Below are 14,765 nucleotides of genomic sequence, written 5' to 3' on the forward strand. Positions count from 1 at the left end.
AGCTTCTGCTCACATCCCACCTGGTGACATGTTAAAGAGTCTGGAAATAACATGCCCTTCTGAATTAGGGGTGTTTCACTGTGCCAGATGAGGTCCAATGTTGACTGGAGGACCTTGAGGCAAAATGTAGGTATAAATGGGCAAGCTGTTCTGAGAATCCAATCAGTGGTCCTTGACAGGACTGCAATTTGGCCACTTAAAACATGACGATGGAATGTTCAGCAGGTTAAACATTTGTGAAACCGTAAGGAGCCCCTCCAGCTATGTGTCAAAAGTGCACAATAGTACCAGACTAAATTCAGATATTGAGTTTCACAGTCCAACGACTCCCCAACCACACACAAACATCCATCTGCACGCATACTTGCTGTGTGTGAGCAGCAGAGATTAGAATCTGTCAGGGCCAGGATCGATGAATTGCAGTTTGTGATAGCTCTGTGGTGAAGACCAGCCACTGAATTTTAAAAAAGACAAGCCACAGGCTGGTAACTGCTCAGCCAATGTCGCCAGTATGGGGATGAAGTTGATGTTCTGACAAAGGGGCCTTCAGTCTGTTTCTCTTCCAAAAGAAGCAACTTGATCTTCTAAGTATTTCCAGCATTTTCTGTTTATAATGTGCAATTCTCCCCCTTATCGGCTAACAAAATAAATAAAAATGAAGACCAAAGATGTTTTGAAACTAGAGATATTTTATGTTTCAAATTCTCACCCCAGCACAGAATGAAGAAGCTGACACATTTTCAGCTTGACAAGAAACATGTTATTTTTCTTAGTAGGAAGTTTAAAAGTTCAAACTACATTTTAAATGCTTTTTATCAGCCTTAAGGCGGTGCTTTGCTTACTTTCATAAAGCTCTCCTTCACTAAGATGCTGAATACGCTTAAAATTCAAAGTAAAGACAATTATTAATTAAGTTGTGATGCGCTGCAGTGAACTAACAGGCTCAAACTACAAAGGCTACCAGCTGGGTTAATTTGAAGTTGAATTTGACTAAGAAATTTTCTATTGTTTCTTTACTTGGAGCACTCTTGCTTTTTCTTATTGCTAAAAAGATTAATAATCTAGTGGTCAGACATACGATTAGGATTTGGTTTCAGTTTAGAAAACATACTCCATAGGTTTCTTCTTGATAGTCCTATTCTATTGAACTACTTTTTTCAATCTTCTATGATTGACCCTGCTTTTCATGAATGGTTTAGATTAGCTATTAAACATTTTTATATTTAATTTTTGATAATAATCTTGCTACATTTGAGCATTTTTCTACCAAATTTAATTTACCAAATTCTCCTTTTTTTAAAAGATATTTACAAATTAGGCACTTTCTCCATTCTTAACTATCAAACCTTCCCCAGGCTCCTGTTATGAATTTGATAGAAACAATTTACAATCTTCAACCATCTCAGCAAAGGTTGAAAATATATCTGTTGAATATGAAGCTTTGTTGAAATCAAGGCAAACCTCATTGGACAAAATTAAAAAGACAAGGGAGCAAGACCTCCAGATTTCAATTTCTGAAGATTCTTAAAATTCAATTTTTAAATTGATTAATGCATCATTTCTATGTGCCCGTCACTCACTACTACAATTTAAAGTTATGCATAGAGTTTATATGTCAAAAGTTAAATTAGCTCATGTTAGCACTCTTTGTGACAAATGTAAGCACAAGGACAGTTCACTAATTCATATGTTCTTCTCTTGTCTGACCCTAGTCCAATATTGCGAAGAGGTTTTCTGTACTTTAATTATTAATGCAAACTTAACACCAGATCTGTTAATAGCCTTGTTTGGGATGGTTGAACAGAAGGTAGTGAAATTGTCTTCATCTCAACATCATGTATTAGCCTTCATTTCTCTTTTTATCAGATGAATTTATAAGGAGCAGAACGTTGAGGGAAGGTGGTGTTGATCTGAAATTAAGGCATTGCCAGATCAAGATGCAATGTAAGTCACTGATAATATGGGGGTGATGTGTGAACAGGATATCGTGTGAGTTAGGGCATGGGCATCATGGTTTCAGCTTATAGAGCAGTGGTTCTCAACCTTTTTCTTTCCACTCACATACCACTTTAAGTATTCCCTATACCATAGGTGCTCTGTGATTAGTAAGGGATTGCTTAAGGTGGGAGGAAAGAAAAAGTTTGAAAACAAAGGTTCATTCGTTATGTGCACAGTTTCATAACTCCAAAGTAAATGGGTCAATGATAATTTTTCTCATACAAAATATTTCAGAAACAATTGAGTCTAGAGCAGTGATTCTCAGCCTTTCCTTTCCACTCCTCACTTCAACAACAGCTTTTCACTATTCCACTATCATTGATTGGAAATAATCAGGATCAGAATTTATGGTCATGAAAAAGTTATGAAATTCAGTGTTTTGTAGCAGCATCATAGAGCAAACATTCATATTATAACCATCTTACAACAATAAATATAAAAAAATAAAAATAATAGTGCACAAAAAGTAAGGCAGTGTCTTTGGTTCATTGATTATTCAGGAATCTGATGGCAGCTGGGAAGAAGCTGTCCTTGTGCCACTGAGGGCTTATCTTTAGGCTCCTGTACCTTTTTCCCGATGGTAGCAGAATGAAGAGGGTGTGGCCTAGGTGGTGGGGATCTTTGAGGATAGACGCTGCTTTTTTTTTTAAAGACACCTCCTCAAGTAGATGTCCTCGATGGAGTGAAGTCTGGTGCCTGTGATGTCACAGGCCAAGTTAACAGCCCTCTGGAGTTTATTCATGTCCTGAGAGTTGGCACCTCCATACCAGGCAGTGATACCACCAGCCAGAATGCTCTCCATGGTACTCCGTGATGTTTCTCTGATGTTGAAGTCTGGCTTGGAGTTCATCAGGTTTGCTTTCCAAGGACTGTACATTGGCCAGGAGGCTGGTAGGGAATGGATGCTTCAGGTCCAAGCATCTCAGCTTGACCTGTCGCCAACCCCCCCACTGCATTCACGTGGTCGGATCTTCTTTACCTGGCCCGTGGATCCACTGCTGGTAGTTGCCGTAGTGTTTAAATGGTCGGTGCGCTGTCCCTTTAAATCCTCTGTAATGTTTAAATGTGCTGAGCGTCTGCTGCCTGCGAATCCAACAAAGTTTAAATGGCCTGATCGCTGGCTGTTCAAAGCTCCCACAGTTTTGTTGTACTTGCATGAGCTAATTAAAGGACCTGCAGTCTGGCAGAGACGGCTAATTCTGCCAATTCCAATGTCTGCCAGTGATCTTAGGACACCCATGTTGTTGGGTAAGTTTGATTTTGTGTTTCTCATTTTTAAGTTGACTTTTTGGAGTTCTGAACAGAAATATTTGATTATTCCCATCAGAGCCTCTCACAAAGAGTCGCTGCTGTAAGGCCCCATTTTGAATAAACTGGATATTTGGATCAATAGCCAAGAATTCTCCATCCAATGTCATTGTGAGACCACCGTTGACACAAAGGAAAAAATAAATCAATATTTTGTAAAGGTAACCAGACAGAGGCCACAAATCCCAACGTACTCTGAATGGATTGGGGGGAGGGGTAAGGGGACTCTCTTCTTGGGAAGGTGGGACCTGTACTGGAGGGGCAATTTACATTTGAGGGAGACTAATATCCTTGTGGGAAGGTTTGCTAGTGCTGCTCTGAGGGATTTATCCTAGATTTGCAGGGGATGGGAATCAAAGTTTCAGAGCAGATAAAGGATATTAAGACTGCACGTAGAGACAGAAATCAAACAGTTGCGCTAAGTGGAAATAATGTTCTCAAGTTTCAATGCAAGGACTATTGTGGTAAGCTTATATCATGGATTAGCATTTGGAATTATGAAATTGTGGCCATGGATTCAGGAGGGGCAGGAGTGACAGTTCAGTATTTTGGGGTGCCATTGTTTCAGATGCAGTAGAGTAGAAGGGATGAAAGTGGGAGAAATGACCTTGCTCATCAGGGAAAATATTACAGGACAGGGTAGATGGCTTGTCTACTGAGACTGTATGGGTGGAGCTGAGGAATGGAAAAGGAGCAAAATTAATGGGGTTGTATTATGGACCACCCAATAAGCAGCAAGACTTGGAGGAGCAAATCTGCAGGGAGATAGCAGACAGCTGCAGGAAACAAAGTTATGATAGTAGGTGATTTTTAAATTTTCCACATATTGACTGAGACTCCCACAATGTAAAAGGGATGGATAGCTTCCAGTTTGTCAAATGTATACAGGAAAGTTTTCTAATTCAATATATTGAGGAACCAACTAGAAAGAGTGCAATACTGGATCTCCTTTTAGGAAAAAAGACTCGATAGGTGACAAAAGAATGTATAAGGGAACACCTTGGGTCCAGTGATCATAATGCTATTAGTTTCAAGACAATTACGGATAAGTCTGGTCCCTGGATTGAGTTTCTAAATTGGAGTAAGACCAATTTTGAGGAAATGAGAAAGTGTCTACAAAGCATGGATTGGGTTAGGGCAGTGGTTCTCAACCTTTTTCTTTCCACTCACATACCACCTTAAGCAATCCCTTATTAATCACAGAGCACCTATGACATAGGGATTACTTGAAGTGCCATGTGAGTGGAAAGAAAAAGGTTGAGAACCACTGGGTAGGATGTTTATAGGCAAGGATGCACTAGGTGAGTGGATAGCCTTTAAATGTGAAATTTTGAGTGTACAGCATTTTGTATGCTCCTAATGGAAAATTTAAAGGCATAGAGACCTTGGTACCCGAAGGATACTCGGGATCTGGTTAAGATGAGAGGATTATATAGCATATACATTGCCCTCCATAATGTTTGGGACAAAGACACTATTTTATTTGCTCCTGTGCACCACAGTTTTAATTTTGTAATCTAACAATTCACATGGAATTAAAGTGCACATCCAAATTTTATTCAAGGTTAATTGTACGCATTTTGGTTTGACCATGTAGAAATTACAGTACTTTTTATACATAATCCCCAAATTTCAGGGCACCATAATGTTTGGGATATTTGGCTTTCCAAGTGTTTGTGATTACTCAGGTATGGTTAATTGTTTCATGATGCAGGTATATGCTTGCTTCTAAGCTTTTGATTACCTTTGGAGTCCGTAGATGCCATTTTTCGGTATGAGGATCAGAGTTGTGCCAACAAAAGTCAAATACACCATCACAAGGCTGAAAAACAAGAATAAAACAGTAAGAGACATTGCCCAAACCTTAGGGTTACCAAAATCAAGTGTTTGGAACATCAATAAGAAGAAAGAGTGTACTGGCGAGCTCAGTAATTACAAAGGGCCTGGTAGGCCGAGGAAGATCTCCACTGCTGATGACAGAAGAATTCTCCTCATCATGAAGAAAAACATCCAACATCAGAAACACTCTTCAGGAGGAAGATGTGCCTGTGTCTATGACTACTGTCCGCAGAAGACTTCATGGACAGAAATACAGAGACTACATTGCAAGATGCAAACCATGGCAAAGGTGGTTTGCTTTGGATCTTGGGCACCCTTTACTCCTTCCCACTTTACTCACCATCACTGATGCACGTTAATCTTGGTCTCATCTGTCTACAAGACCTTTTTTTCCAGAATTCTGCAGGCTCTTTTAAATACCTCTTGGAAAATCTTTAATCTGGCCATCCTTTTGTAAATAACATGGTTTGCATCTTACAAATTTGAAACTGTGGAGCACAGTGGCAAATAAAGGAAAAAAGGGTCTTTTTCTCTGAACATTATGGAGGGCACTGCAGAAGCAACAAGGAGCAAATAAAGTACTTGAAGAGTATAAAAATGCAGGAAAAATCTTAAAAGGGAAATTAGGACGGATAAAAGAAGACATGAAGTTGTTTTGGTGGACAAGGAGAAGGAAAATCCTTAGAGCTTCTACAAGTTGATTTATAGGACTAGATGTTACAATCCCTGACATTTCAGTATTGGTTAGATTGATCCTCTCTCAGAGTTAGTACAGTCATTTGCCTCAATTATAATAATGGAGGATGACCACGAGGGATTATATGGTATCAGACTCATCTTCAGTTGTATTCTCTGGTATCATTGGGCGTTTCAGCCTGGGGTCGACAATAACACCATCTACAATGTGCTGATGATACCACGGTCGTGGGTTGTCTAAAGGAAGGAGATGAGTCAGCATATTGGATGGAGATTGAAAACTTGGCTGAATGGTGCACCAATAAAAACTTTGCACTCAATGTCACCATAATTAAGGAGCTATTTGTTGACTTCAGGAAAGAAATGCCAAAGGTATAGAATCCAGTGATCAATGGGAGATAAGAGATGGAAAGAGTGAGCTAATTTAAGTTCTTGGGAGTCACTATCTTGAAGGATCTTTCCTGGACCCAACCCACCAATGGCATTGTGAAGAAAGCACGTCAGTGCTTCTACTTCCTTGAGAGTTTGTGGAGGTTTATTACGACACCAGAAACCCTGGCAAATATCTACAGATGTGTGGTGGAAAGAGTGCTGCATCGTGGTCTGGTATGGGAACACAATATCCACTGAACGTAAAGCCCTCCAAAATGTAGAGGACACAGGCCAGGACATTACAGGCAAAACCCTCCCCACTATTGAGTACATCTACAGAGAGTGTTGCTGTTGGAGGGCAGCAGCAATCATCAAAGACCCACACCACCCAGCACATTCTCTGATCTCACTTCTGCTATCAGGAAAGAGATATAGGTGCCACAACACTTGCACCACCAGGTTCAGGAACAATTTCTACCCCTCTACCATCAGACTGCTCAATGACAAAGTCAAGCAGAGACTCATTTAAGGACTCTTACTTGTGTTCTTAATTGCTTTTTCTTTGCTCTCTCTGCATTGCAGTCATTTACATTTGTTACCTGTTAACAGTTCTTTTGATTGTTTACATGCTTACACTGTGTACAGTTTCCTTTTTGCCCTACCAATTAGTAGTAATTCTGTCGCACCTGCAGGAAGAAGGAATCTCAGGGTTGTATGTGATGTCACATATGTACTCTCACATATGTATTCTGGCAATAAATCTGAATCTGAAACACAAGACACCCTCTTCCAAAGCAGGCCCACCTCAGGCTGATCAGACCTGGGTGTTCGTTCCCTGTCCGTTTCTCACACTGGTCATTTGGAGCCCAGATAGGATCCCTCCTTTTCAGCCTTAGCCAGTGACTACTCATTTCAGCTGAATCAGAGAGGGATTTAATTGCCTCTCGGAGGATCTGCCTTGTGATTTCTACTTCCCTCAGAAACTTGTTCATGGATTTGGCAACAAATCCTCCTCATCTGACTTCAACTGGGCACCCCCTCATTTTCCAGTCTCCCTCTTCTGCTTCTGTGGCTAGATTAGTATAATGTAGTGTCTTCCATTCTTGTGCCTCAACCATGGTACTTTCCCAAGGAACCACCAATTTAACAGTGAAGACAATCTGCTGAGAGCTGGACCAGAGTACCAGATCTGGTCTCAGATTGATGCTGGCAATTTCCAGTGGAAAGATGAGTCACTTGGCTGAAGTCTACAAGTCCAGTCTCTGACTATGGCTCAGAGGGAGGCTGAATGGATCCTGTGACCTTTTTCCCTCTCGAATGAAAGGTATTAGAGGCATGGGAGGGTGTTTGATAGCAGGACATTCAACATTTCTTTTTTGAGTTCGACTGCCAGATAACTTAGAACTTGATTGTGTTGCTACATATATCGGCCTTGGGTGAGACTGACATTGCACCAACCAAAATGTGCTTGAGGGTAGCAGGAACTGTGCAGAAGGAATATGCTGGGTCCTCTCCCAACCACAGATTTAGGTTTGTGGGAGAAAGCAGGACATCATATATGGTTCTGATGATAAAGCTTGTTCTATTTGAGTCTTTATTCCACAGGTCCTTCCAGGTTAGTCTTTCAATGCTATCCCATTTTGTCCATCAACTTTGTTTTTGTTGAGATGTGGCTTTGGAAACCTTGATGCTTCTTATTGTCGGTGCTCTTCCTCCACTACCAGTTGCCGTCATTCAGATGCACTTGCTTTCTGCCAGGTAGGTTTCTTTGTTTCTAAGCCAAAGCCCCCTTTACCTTGTTGTACATAACCCACTATATCTCAATGTTGGAGTACTGATTTTCCATTCCGTACTGCTGCAGCCGACATCCATTTTCTGCCTGTTGATAAGGCTGGAGCAGCACCTCTTATGCACAGGTCCCCAGCATCACTTTGATACCTTTGCATTCCTCCACAAGACTAGATAATGGCAACAAGAGGATTCTATCCCCATAAACCATACTCTACTAAGGCACCTGGGTAGTCCAAGCCACTATCTCATTTATGATCTAATCAGTGTCTCTATCTTCTCAACATTTGCTAGAGATGCTTCGTATTTTGTTAATGGCCACATGAGTCATGGTAGCAAGACAAATTGGAGACACCACAACTTTAGCTTCCTTGGGAGAGCAGAGTTGTTAATTTGCTTAAGGCTGCCGAATATCCTGCCTGAGTTGTTCAACCTTCTCGATGTCATGTAAAGTTACATTATACCATAGGCCAAGGCTTTTGATTGGTTTCTCCAGGACAGTTGGTAATGGTTCTTCATTAATGCAAAACTTTTTGTCTGCAAGCCTGCCCTGACAATGGAAATATTGCAAGATTTGCTTGGTTTAATTTCCATTTGTGCCCATTGATGTTGCTATGAAGCTTATTGTGGAGATACTTAGTGCAGGCTTTTGTTGTTGTTAATGTGGTCATGTCATCCTGCATGCTCTAATTGGAGGAAGACATTCCATACATAGCCAACCACTCAGATCTTCAAGAGAACCAATTTTGTCCCTTGCTATCCTTTTGCTCTCAAGGTGCTCCCTTCCTACTACCCATGGTGAAAGCGATGGTGTAACCTGCCATTATGCTTATTTCCAGGTGCTGCCAAGGTGTGGTGTATTTCTGTGTTGTAATGGAGAACTAGAGATACTGAAAATATGCTTGGATGAAATGTGTGATGGCCTCTGGAACCTTGAAATTAAAGGCTGTCTAGATAATCTTATGAGGGACTCATCCAAAGACATTGGCTCGATCTAAAACTATTCCATGCAAGTCTCGAGTTTCCCTCTTGTCATTTGTATCTGGTTCCAGATGATGCTAGTGCATCCCAAGAAACTCTGTACTCCTGCCTTCTGAACTGATGTATCAACAAGCTTATTGTTTACCTGGTATGTAGAGAGTCAATGAGCCACAACACTGAAGAAAATCTTTCCTTCCTTATTCAGAAGACAGATCTGTCAGAATGGAATCAAGATCCCTCCTTCTCTCTGCCATCCCTTAGGTAGGATTCCTTTCCCACAAGCCACCCTCATCAGGTTTCAAAGGTACTTCAGAACACCAAGGGAGTTCTTACAGGCCCTGTATGAAATTCCAATGGGCCCTGGGGCTGTTTTCGACCACTACTAGTCACAAGCCTCCAGTCAGAGAGGTTATCATTCACTATTTCTCCATTAAGAGCAAAAGCATAGCATGGGGAAAAATTGGTCCTCGAAAATCAGAATTAGAAGATATTAATTTTTTTTTGATTCTGTGTGTACTCAGGAACTAGCACAGTCTAGGAAAATGAGGCAAACAAACAAAGGCAATACAGATTAAAGAAGAGGAGGTTCTTGCTGCCTTAAAGCAAATAAAGGTAGATAAATCCCCAGGGCCTGACAAGATATTCCCTTGGACTCAAAAATTTGCAGTGGCACCGGCAGATATATTTAAAATGTGTTGATCCACAAGTGAGGTGCCAGAGGATTGGAAGGTAGCTCATATAGTTCCATAGTTTAAAAAGGGCTCAAAAAATAACAGAGAAAATTATAGGTGTTGAGCCTGACATCAGTAATAGGCAATTATTGGAAGGTGTTCCAAGAGATTGAATATACAGTACAAGTATTTGGATAGTCAAGGACTCATTATGGATAGCCAACATGGCTTTTTGTGTGGTAGATTGTGCTTAATCAATCTTATAGGGTTCTTTGAGAAGGTTAGCAGGAAGATTGATGAAAGAAAGGGTTTGGATGTTGACTTCTTGGACTTTAGTAAGGCCTTTGAGAAGGTGCCACATGGGAGGTTCATCAGGAAGTTCAGTCACTCAGTATTCATGGTGGAGGTGGTAAACTGGATTCAACATTGGCTGTATGGGAGAAGCCAGAGGGTAGTAGTAGTAGTGATTACCACTCTGAATGGAGGCCTGTGACTAGTGGTGTTCCTCAGCATCGGTTTGTCATCTAGATCATTGTAGTGGACAGTGAGAAAGGCTTTCAAGGCTTGCAGAGGGATCTGCACCTACTGGAAAAGTGGAGTGCAAAATGGCACATGGAATTTGATGTAGATAAATGTGAGACATTGCATTTTGGAAGGGCAAACCAAGTAAATGGCAGGGCCTGAGAAGTGTGTTGTAACAGTGGGATTGGGAATACTAATTTCTTTGAAGTGAGTTTCAGGCACATAGGGTTGTAAAGAGAGCTTTTGGCATATTGGCCTTCATAAATCAAAGTAGTGAGAATGGGATGTTATAATGAAGTTGTATAAGACATTGTTGAGGCTAAATCTGGAGTACTGTATTATGCCCGATTTTGGTCACCTAACTTCAAGATATCAATAAAACTGAAAGGCTGCAGAGAAGATTTACTGGCATGTTGCCAGGACTTGAGGAATCGAATTACACTTTAGGACTTTATTCCTTGGAGGATAGAAGAATGAGAGGAGATTTGATAGAGGTTATGCAAAATTTTGAAGGGGTATAGATAAAGTAAACGCAAGCAGGCATTTTTCCCACTGAGGTTGGGTGAGATGCAAACTAAAGGACATAGGTTAAGGGGGAAAGGGCAGAACTTTAGGGGAAACATCTTCACATGGGGAGTAGTGGGAGTATGGAATGGCCTGCCAGCTGAAGTGGCGAATGGGGGCTCAACTTTAATATTTAAGTAACGTTTATGCAGGTACAAGGATGGGAAGGGGATGGAGGGATGTGGAGTGGGTGCAAGTCAGTCGGACAAGGCAGAATAACAGTCCAGCACAGACGAGAAGGGCCTGTTTTCTGTACTGTAATGTTTGCTAATTATATGAAAAGTCGTCAACATAAAAACGTGAAATACATATCAGTATTGTCACAACATTGAAATCAATTTTTTCGATAGGTTGTAGCCCTCTTTCAAATGAAGAATGAAAATGGATAGAACACTAGATCTATTATATTGTTCAAGATAAAATTTGATAAATTGCCTTCACTACTGTATGTGAATCTAAGTAGTAATATTAGGTCTTACAACGTGACATAATCAAACAGGTACTCTAATGAATATTATTTTCCAAAAGCTGTATCTCGAATCTTCTTGATGTGTCTGGTTTAAATGCTAATTAAGTGGGAGTACTGAGTGTAGGTTGTTCTGGTTTTAAAAGCCTGAGTATTTAATTGATGAAAATTGCTCAAGTGAAAAACCCCACAAATGTTTTAGGGTCCTGGAACTTCTAAACCTTAACTTCTACATTTCTGTGTTAATGATAGACAACCAGTATACATCATGTCTCAGATGTTCTTCAGCATTTCATCAAGGCTACTGCAACAATGACTCTTTTGAAGAAAATTTACTATTCGAGTTGAATGAATAATTCCCAATTCCACTGCTGCATATTTAAATACTAACGTCAAAAAGTCAGGGGGGAAAAAAAAAACCACAAAAGTCAATCTGATGGGATATGAAGTAGGAAATGCTAAGGAACGGATTTAAAAATGATTTTTCTAACACTAAGAAAGGGATTAATTCATATCCATGTTAGTGCATCTATTTATTCCATTCCAGATCAAACATTTGCCCTTATTTTTAAATTACAATGACCACAGAAGTATGCAAGTCTATTTGTACAGGCATTATTAATTGCAGGAATGTATTTACCATTCTCTGTCTCTAATTTATCTCAGATCCCTTCCAGACACAAAAACAGAAATTCAGAAGTGTCCAGTAGAAGTCAATAGCATGACTGCAGAAATATAGGAGTTCAGAAAACATCTTCATGGTAAATAGCTATATTTTGTTTACAAGGACACACACTGGTGGTAAGACACAATTAAGATCACAAAACTCTATCTAAATTTAGATCCAGGATTGTTTGGATCTTTTATGTTTTATTATTAGATAGTTAACTTGATATCTCTATAGGAACCCATAATGGTATTTATGCTACCTTTGAAGGGACTATTCGGGTTAAATGTACCACCACAAACCATTCTCTACACATATCCGAAATTTGATTACACCAGTTGTTCTCTTCAGTATAGAAAGAAATCTTCCAACTGAATACAATAAGAAAGAATAAATATTCTACTTTTGACTGTAAGATTTATCAGAAAAATAGTAAAGCAAATCTTTGAACAAAATAATTGTAGAGGCATGAGGAAAATGAAGTAGAGATTCTTTAGCTCATTAAGATTAATGATTTGTTCATTTACTATTTATTCTATGTTTTATATTATTTTTAAAAATTGAATTAAATGGTTTGTTGTCATGTGTACAGTGAAAAACTTTGTTTTGCAGGCTATTCAGACAAGTCAACCAATACTTGAGTACAACAGGTAGATTTTAGAACTAAAGGGCATAGGAAAGAAGAGGAGAGAGATTTGATAGCGACCTGAGGGACAAATTATTCACTCAGAGTGGTCCATATCGGGTTGTCAACAAGTTGTCAGAGGAAGCATAGAAATGGGTACAATTACAACATTCAAATGGCACTTGAACAGATATATAGATAGGTAAGGTTTAGATTGACCAAAAGCTTCACCCAGAATGTCAGCATGACTGGTGTAGACGATTGGGCTGGAGTGCTTATTCCATGCTGTATGATGCTATGACTCTGGTCCAAAATAAAACAGAAGAGCAAAGTATATGGTTAAAGAGCAAAAGTCAAATTAAAACAGTGTAAAGTCAACATCATTTTACTAACGAGAGGTCCATTCAATCGTCTGATAACGGGGTGGGGAAATGGTCATTGAAACTGAAAGTGTGGGCTTTCAAACTCATGAATCATCTGCATGATAGGAAGGGGAAGTCTAGACAAAGTCAATGGAGGAAAGGCTAATTTGCATGATCAGTTTAGTTTTGAAGCACAAGTAATTTTCTATATTTTATGGTTCAGGATTAGGTGAATGCAGAAGGTCAATGGTTGCAATGCAACTAGCAATGCTCTACTGTTTGATTAGACTTGGCTGCCAGCAGGGGGCTGACACACAATATGCAAATCTGTAATGTGAAGACTTGCAGCCTCGTGGCATGCCTCATGGTGCTGTTTACAACAACTTTAAAGTAAAGAACCTTTTCCTTCATCCATGTTCTGTCTAAGAACTCACACATACGAATACAAGACGAAACATGGGGTTAAAGGTGGGTCAAAGGAAATTAAAAGGAAATACTTTAAAAGGTAAAATCTAAAGTCAGCAACTGATCAGTAAAGAAAAGCTAACAGTGAAAAATGGAAGGATTATATCCACCAGCGAAACTTCAGCTGACCAGTAACGTGGCTGAAAATTGGAACAGATTTAAACTGCATTTTGGATTGTATTTAGTGGCAGTCAGAGCTGATGAGAAAAGTGATAAAGTGAAAGCATCAGTTTTTTTATATATCATGGGTGATGAAGCCCTGGAGGTGTATAACTTCACATTTGCTGCTGAAGGAGACAAACTGGAACAGTTTGAGGAATACTACATACCTAAACGTAACATCATGTTGGAGAGGCACAGATTTTTCATATGTGTACAGAAAATGGAAGAAAGTATTGATCAGTATGTGACTGAATTGAAAAACAGAAGCAAAATGTGTGAATTTGGTGGACTGACTGACTCGCTGATAAAAGACAGACTTGTGTGTGTGGTATTCCAGATAATAGTCTGAGAAAAACTGTTAAAAGATCAAAATCTAGACCTGGAAAAAGCCATAGTACTCTGTAGAGCTGCAGAAACTGTAAAACTTCAGGCAAAAGAGCTGTTCAGTGAAACTAGCTGCAACGTGAATGCAGTGAGCAAGAACAGATATAAATCATTTAACAAAAAGTACGCCAAAGTGGAAAGAGGCGTGACCAGCGAACAAAAATGAAAGGGACAATTGAAAGCCAGGTCACTGATGGAGTGCACAACACCTACCAAAATGTGTTCAGCATATGGTAAAACATGCTGTATGTGCAACCAAAGCAGCCATTATGCCAGTTGCCATAGGAACCAAGTGCAACAAAGCAAGGTTCATGCAGTAGATGAAAGGGAGATCGAGGAATTCTATGTTGATGTGACTGAAAACAAGAAAGAAAACAGAGACTGGATGTTGAGATTTAAACGTGAATGACATATACATTTCACTTAAATTGATACTGGAGCACAAATTAATGTAATATTAGAGACTGATTTTAAGAAGTTTAGACCAATACCAAAGATGTATGGAACAAAAGTGAAGGTGACAGGATATTCAGGTACCGATATACCAGTGCAAGGAGAATGCATGATCAAAGGGAAACACAAGGACAAAAAGCATATGCTAGCATTCATCATGGTACCAAAGGATGTACAGGCCTTACTAGGTTTAACAGCCTGTGAGAAAATGAACCTGGTATAAAAAGTCCTCGTTGTGGAAAGCGAATGAGAGACGGTCTATGAGGAACTCATGAAAGAGTACTATGACCTATTTCAGGGTCTAGGCTGCCTTCCAGGAGAACACATGATCAGAGTGGATAAACATGTGCCACTGATAATACATCCATGCAGAAAAGTTCCATTTGCACTTCAAAAACAACTAAAAGCAGAGTTGGACAGGATGGAAAGCCTGAACGTGATT

The 14,765-nt window shown here is 39.7% G+C and overlaps 2 long non-coding RNA genes across 3 annotated transcripts in view; one reads left to right on the top strand and one right to left on the bottom strand.

The window, feature by feature from the left end:
* The first annotated feature begins 1,866 nt into the window (after positions 1-1,866).
* The window catches only part of LOC138740133 (uncharacterized), a 42,791-nt gene continuing 29,892 nt past the window's right edge, over positions 1,867-14,765 (top strand). The window contains exons 1-2 of one of the 2 annotated variants that reach the window (XR_011342691.1): positions 1,867-1,944; positions 11,872-11,966. This is a non-coding gene — a long non-coding RNA (uncharacterized lncRNA). Of the gene's footprint in view, positions 1,945-9,510; positions 9,595-11,871; positions 11,967-14,765 lie in introns of those variants that run through there. The other variant, XR_011342692.1, reaches the window with a different exon arrangement.
* The window catches only part of LOC138740134 (uncharacterized), a 49,451-nt gene continuing 39,482 nt past the window's right edge, over positions 4,797-14,765 (bottom strand). Inside the window, exon 3 of the long non-coding RNA XR_011342693.1 lies at positions 4,797-5,128. This is a non-coding gene — a long non-coding RNA (uncharacterized lncRNA). The remainder of the gene's footprint in view (positions 5,129-14,765) is intronic.

Source organism: Narcine bancroftii, chromosome 7, assembly GCF_036971445.1.
Source record: "Narcine bancroftii isolate sNarBan1 chromosome 7, sNarBan1.hap1, whole genome shotgun sequence".
Classification (NCBI taxonomy): Eukaryota; Metazoa; Chordata; class Chondrichthyes; order Torpediniformes; family Narcinidae; genus Narcine; species Narcine bancroftii.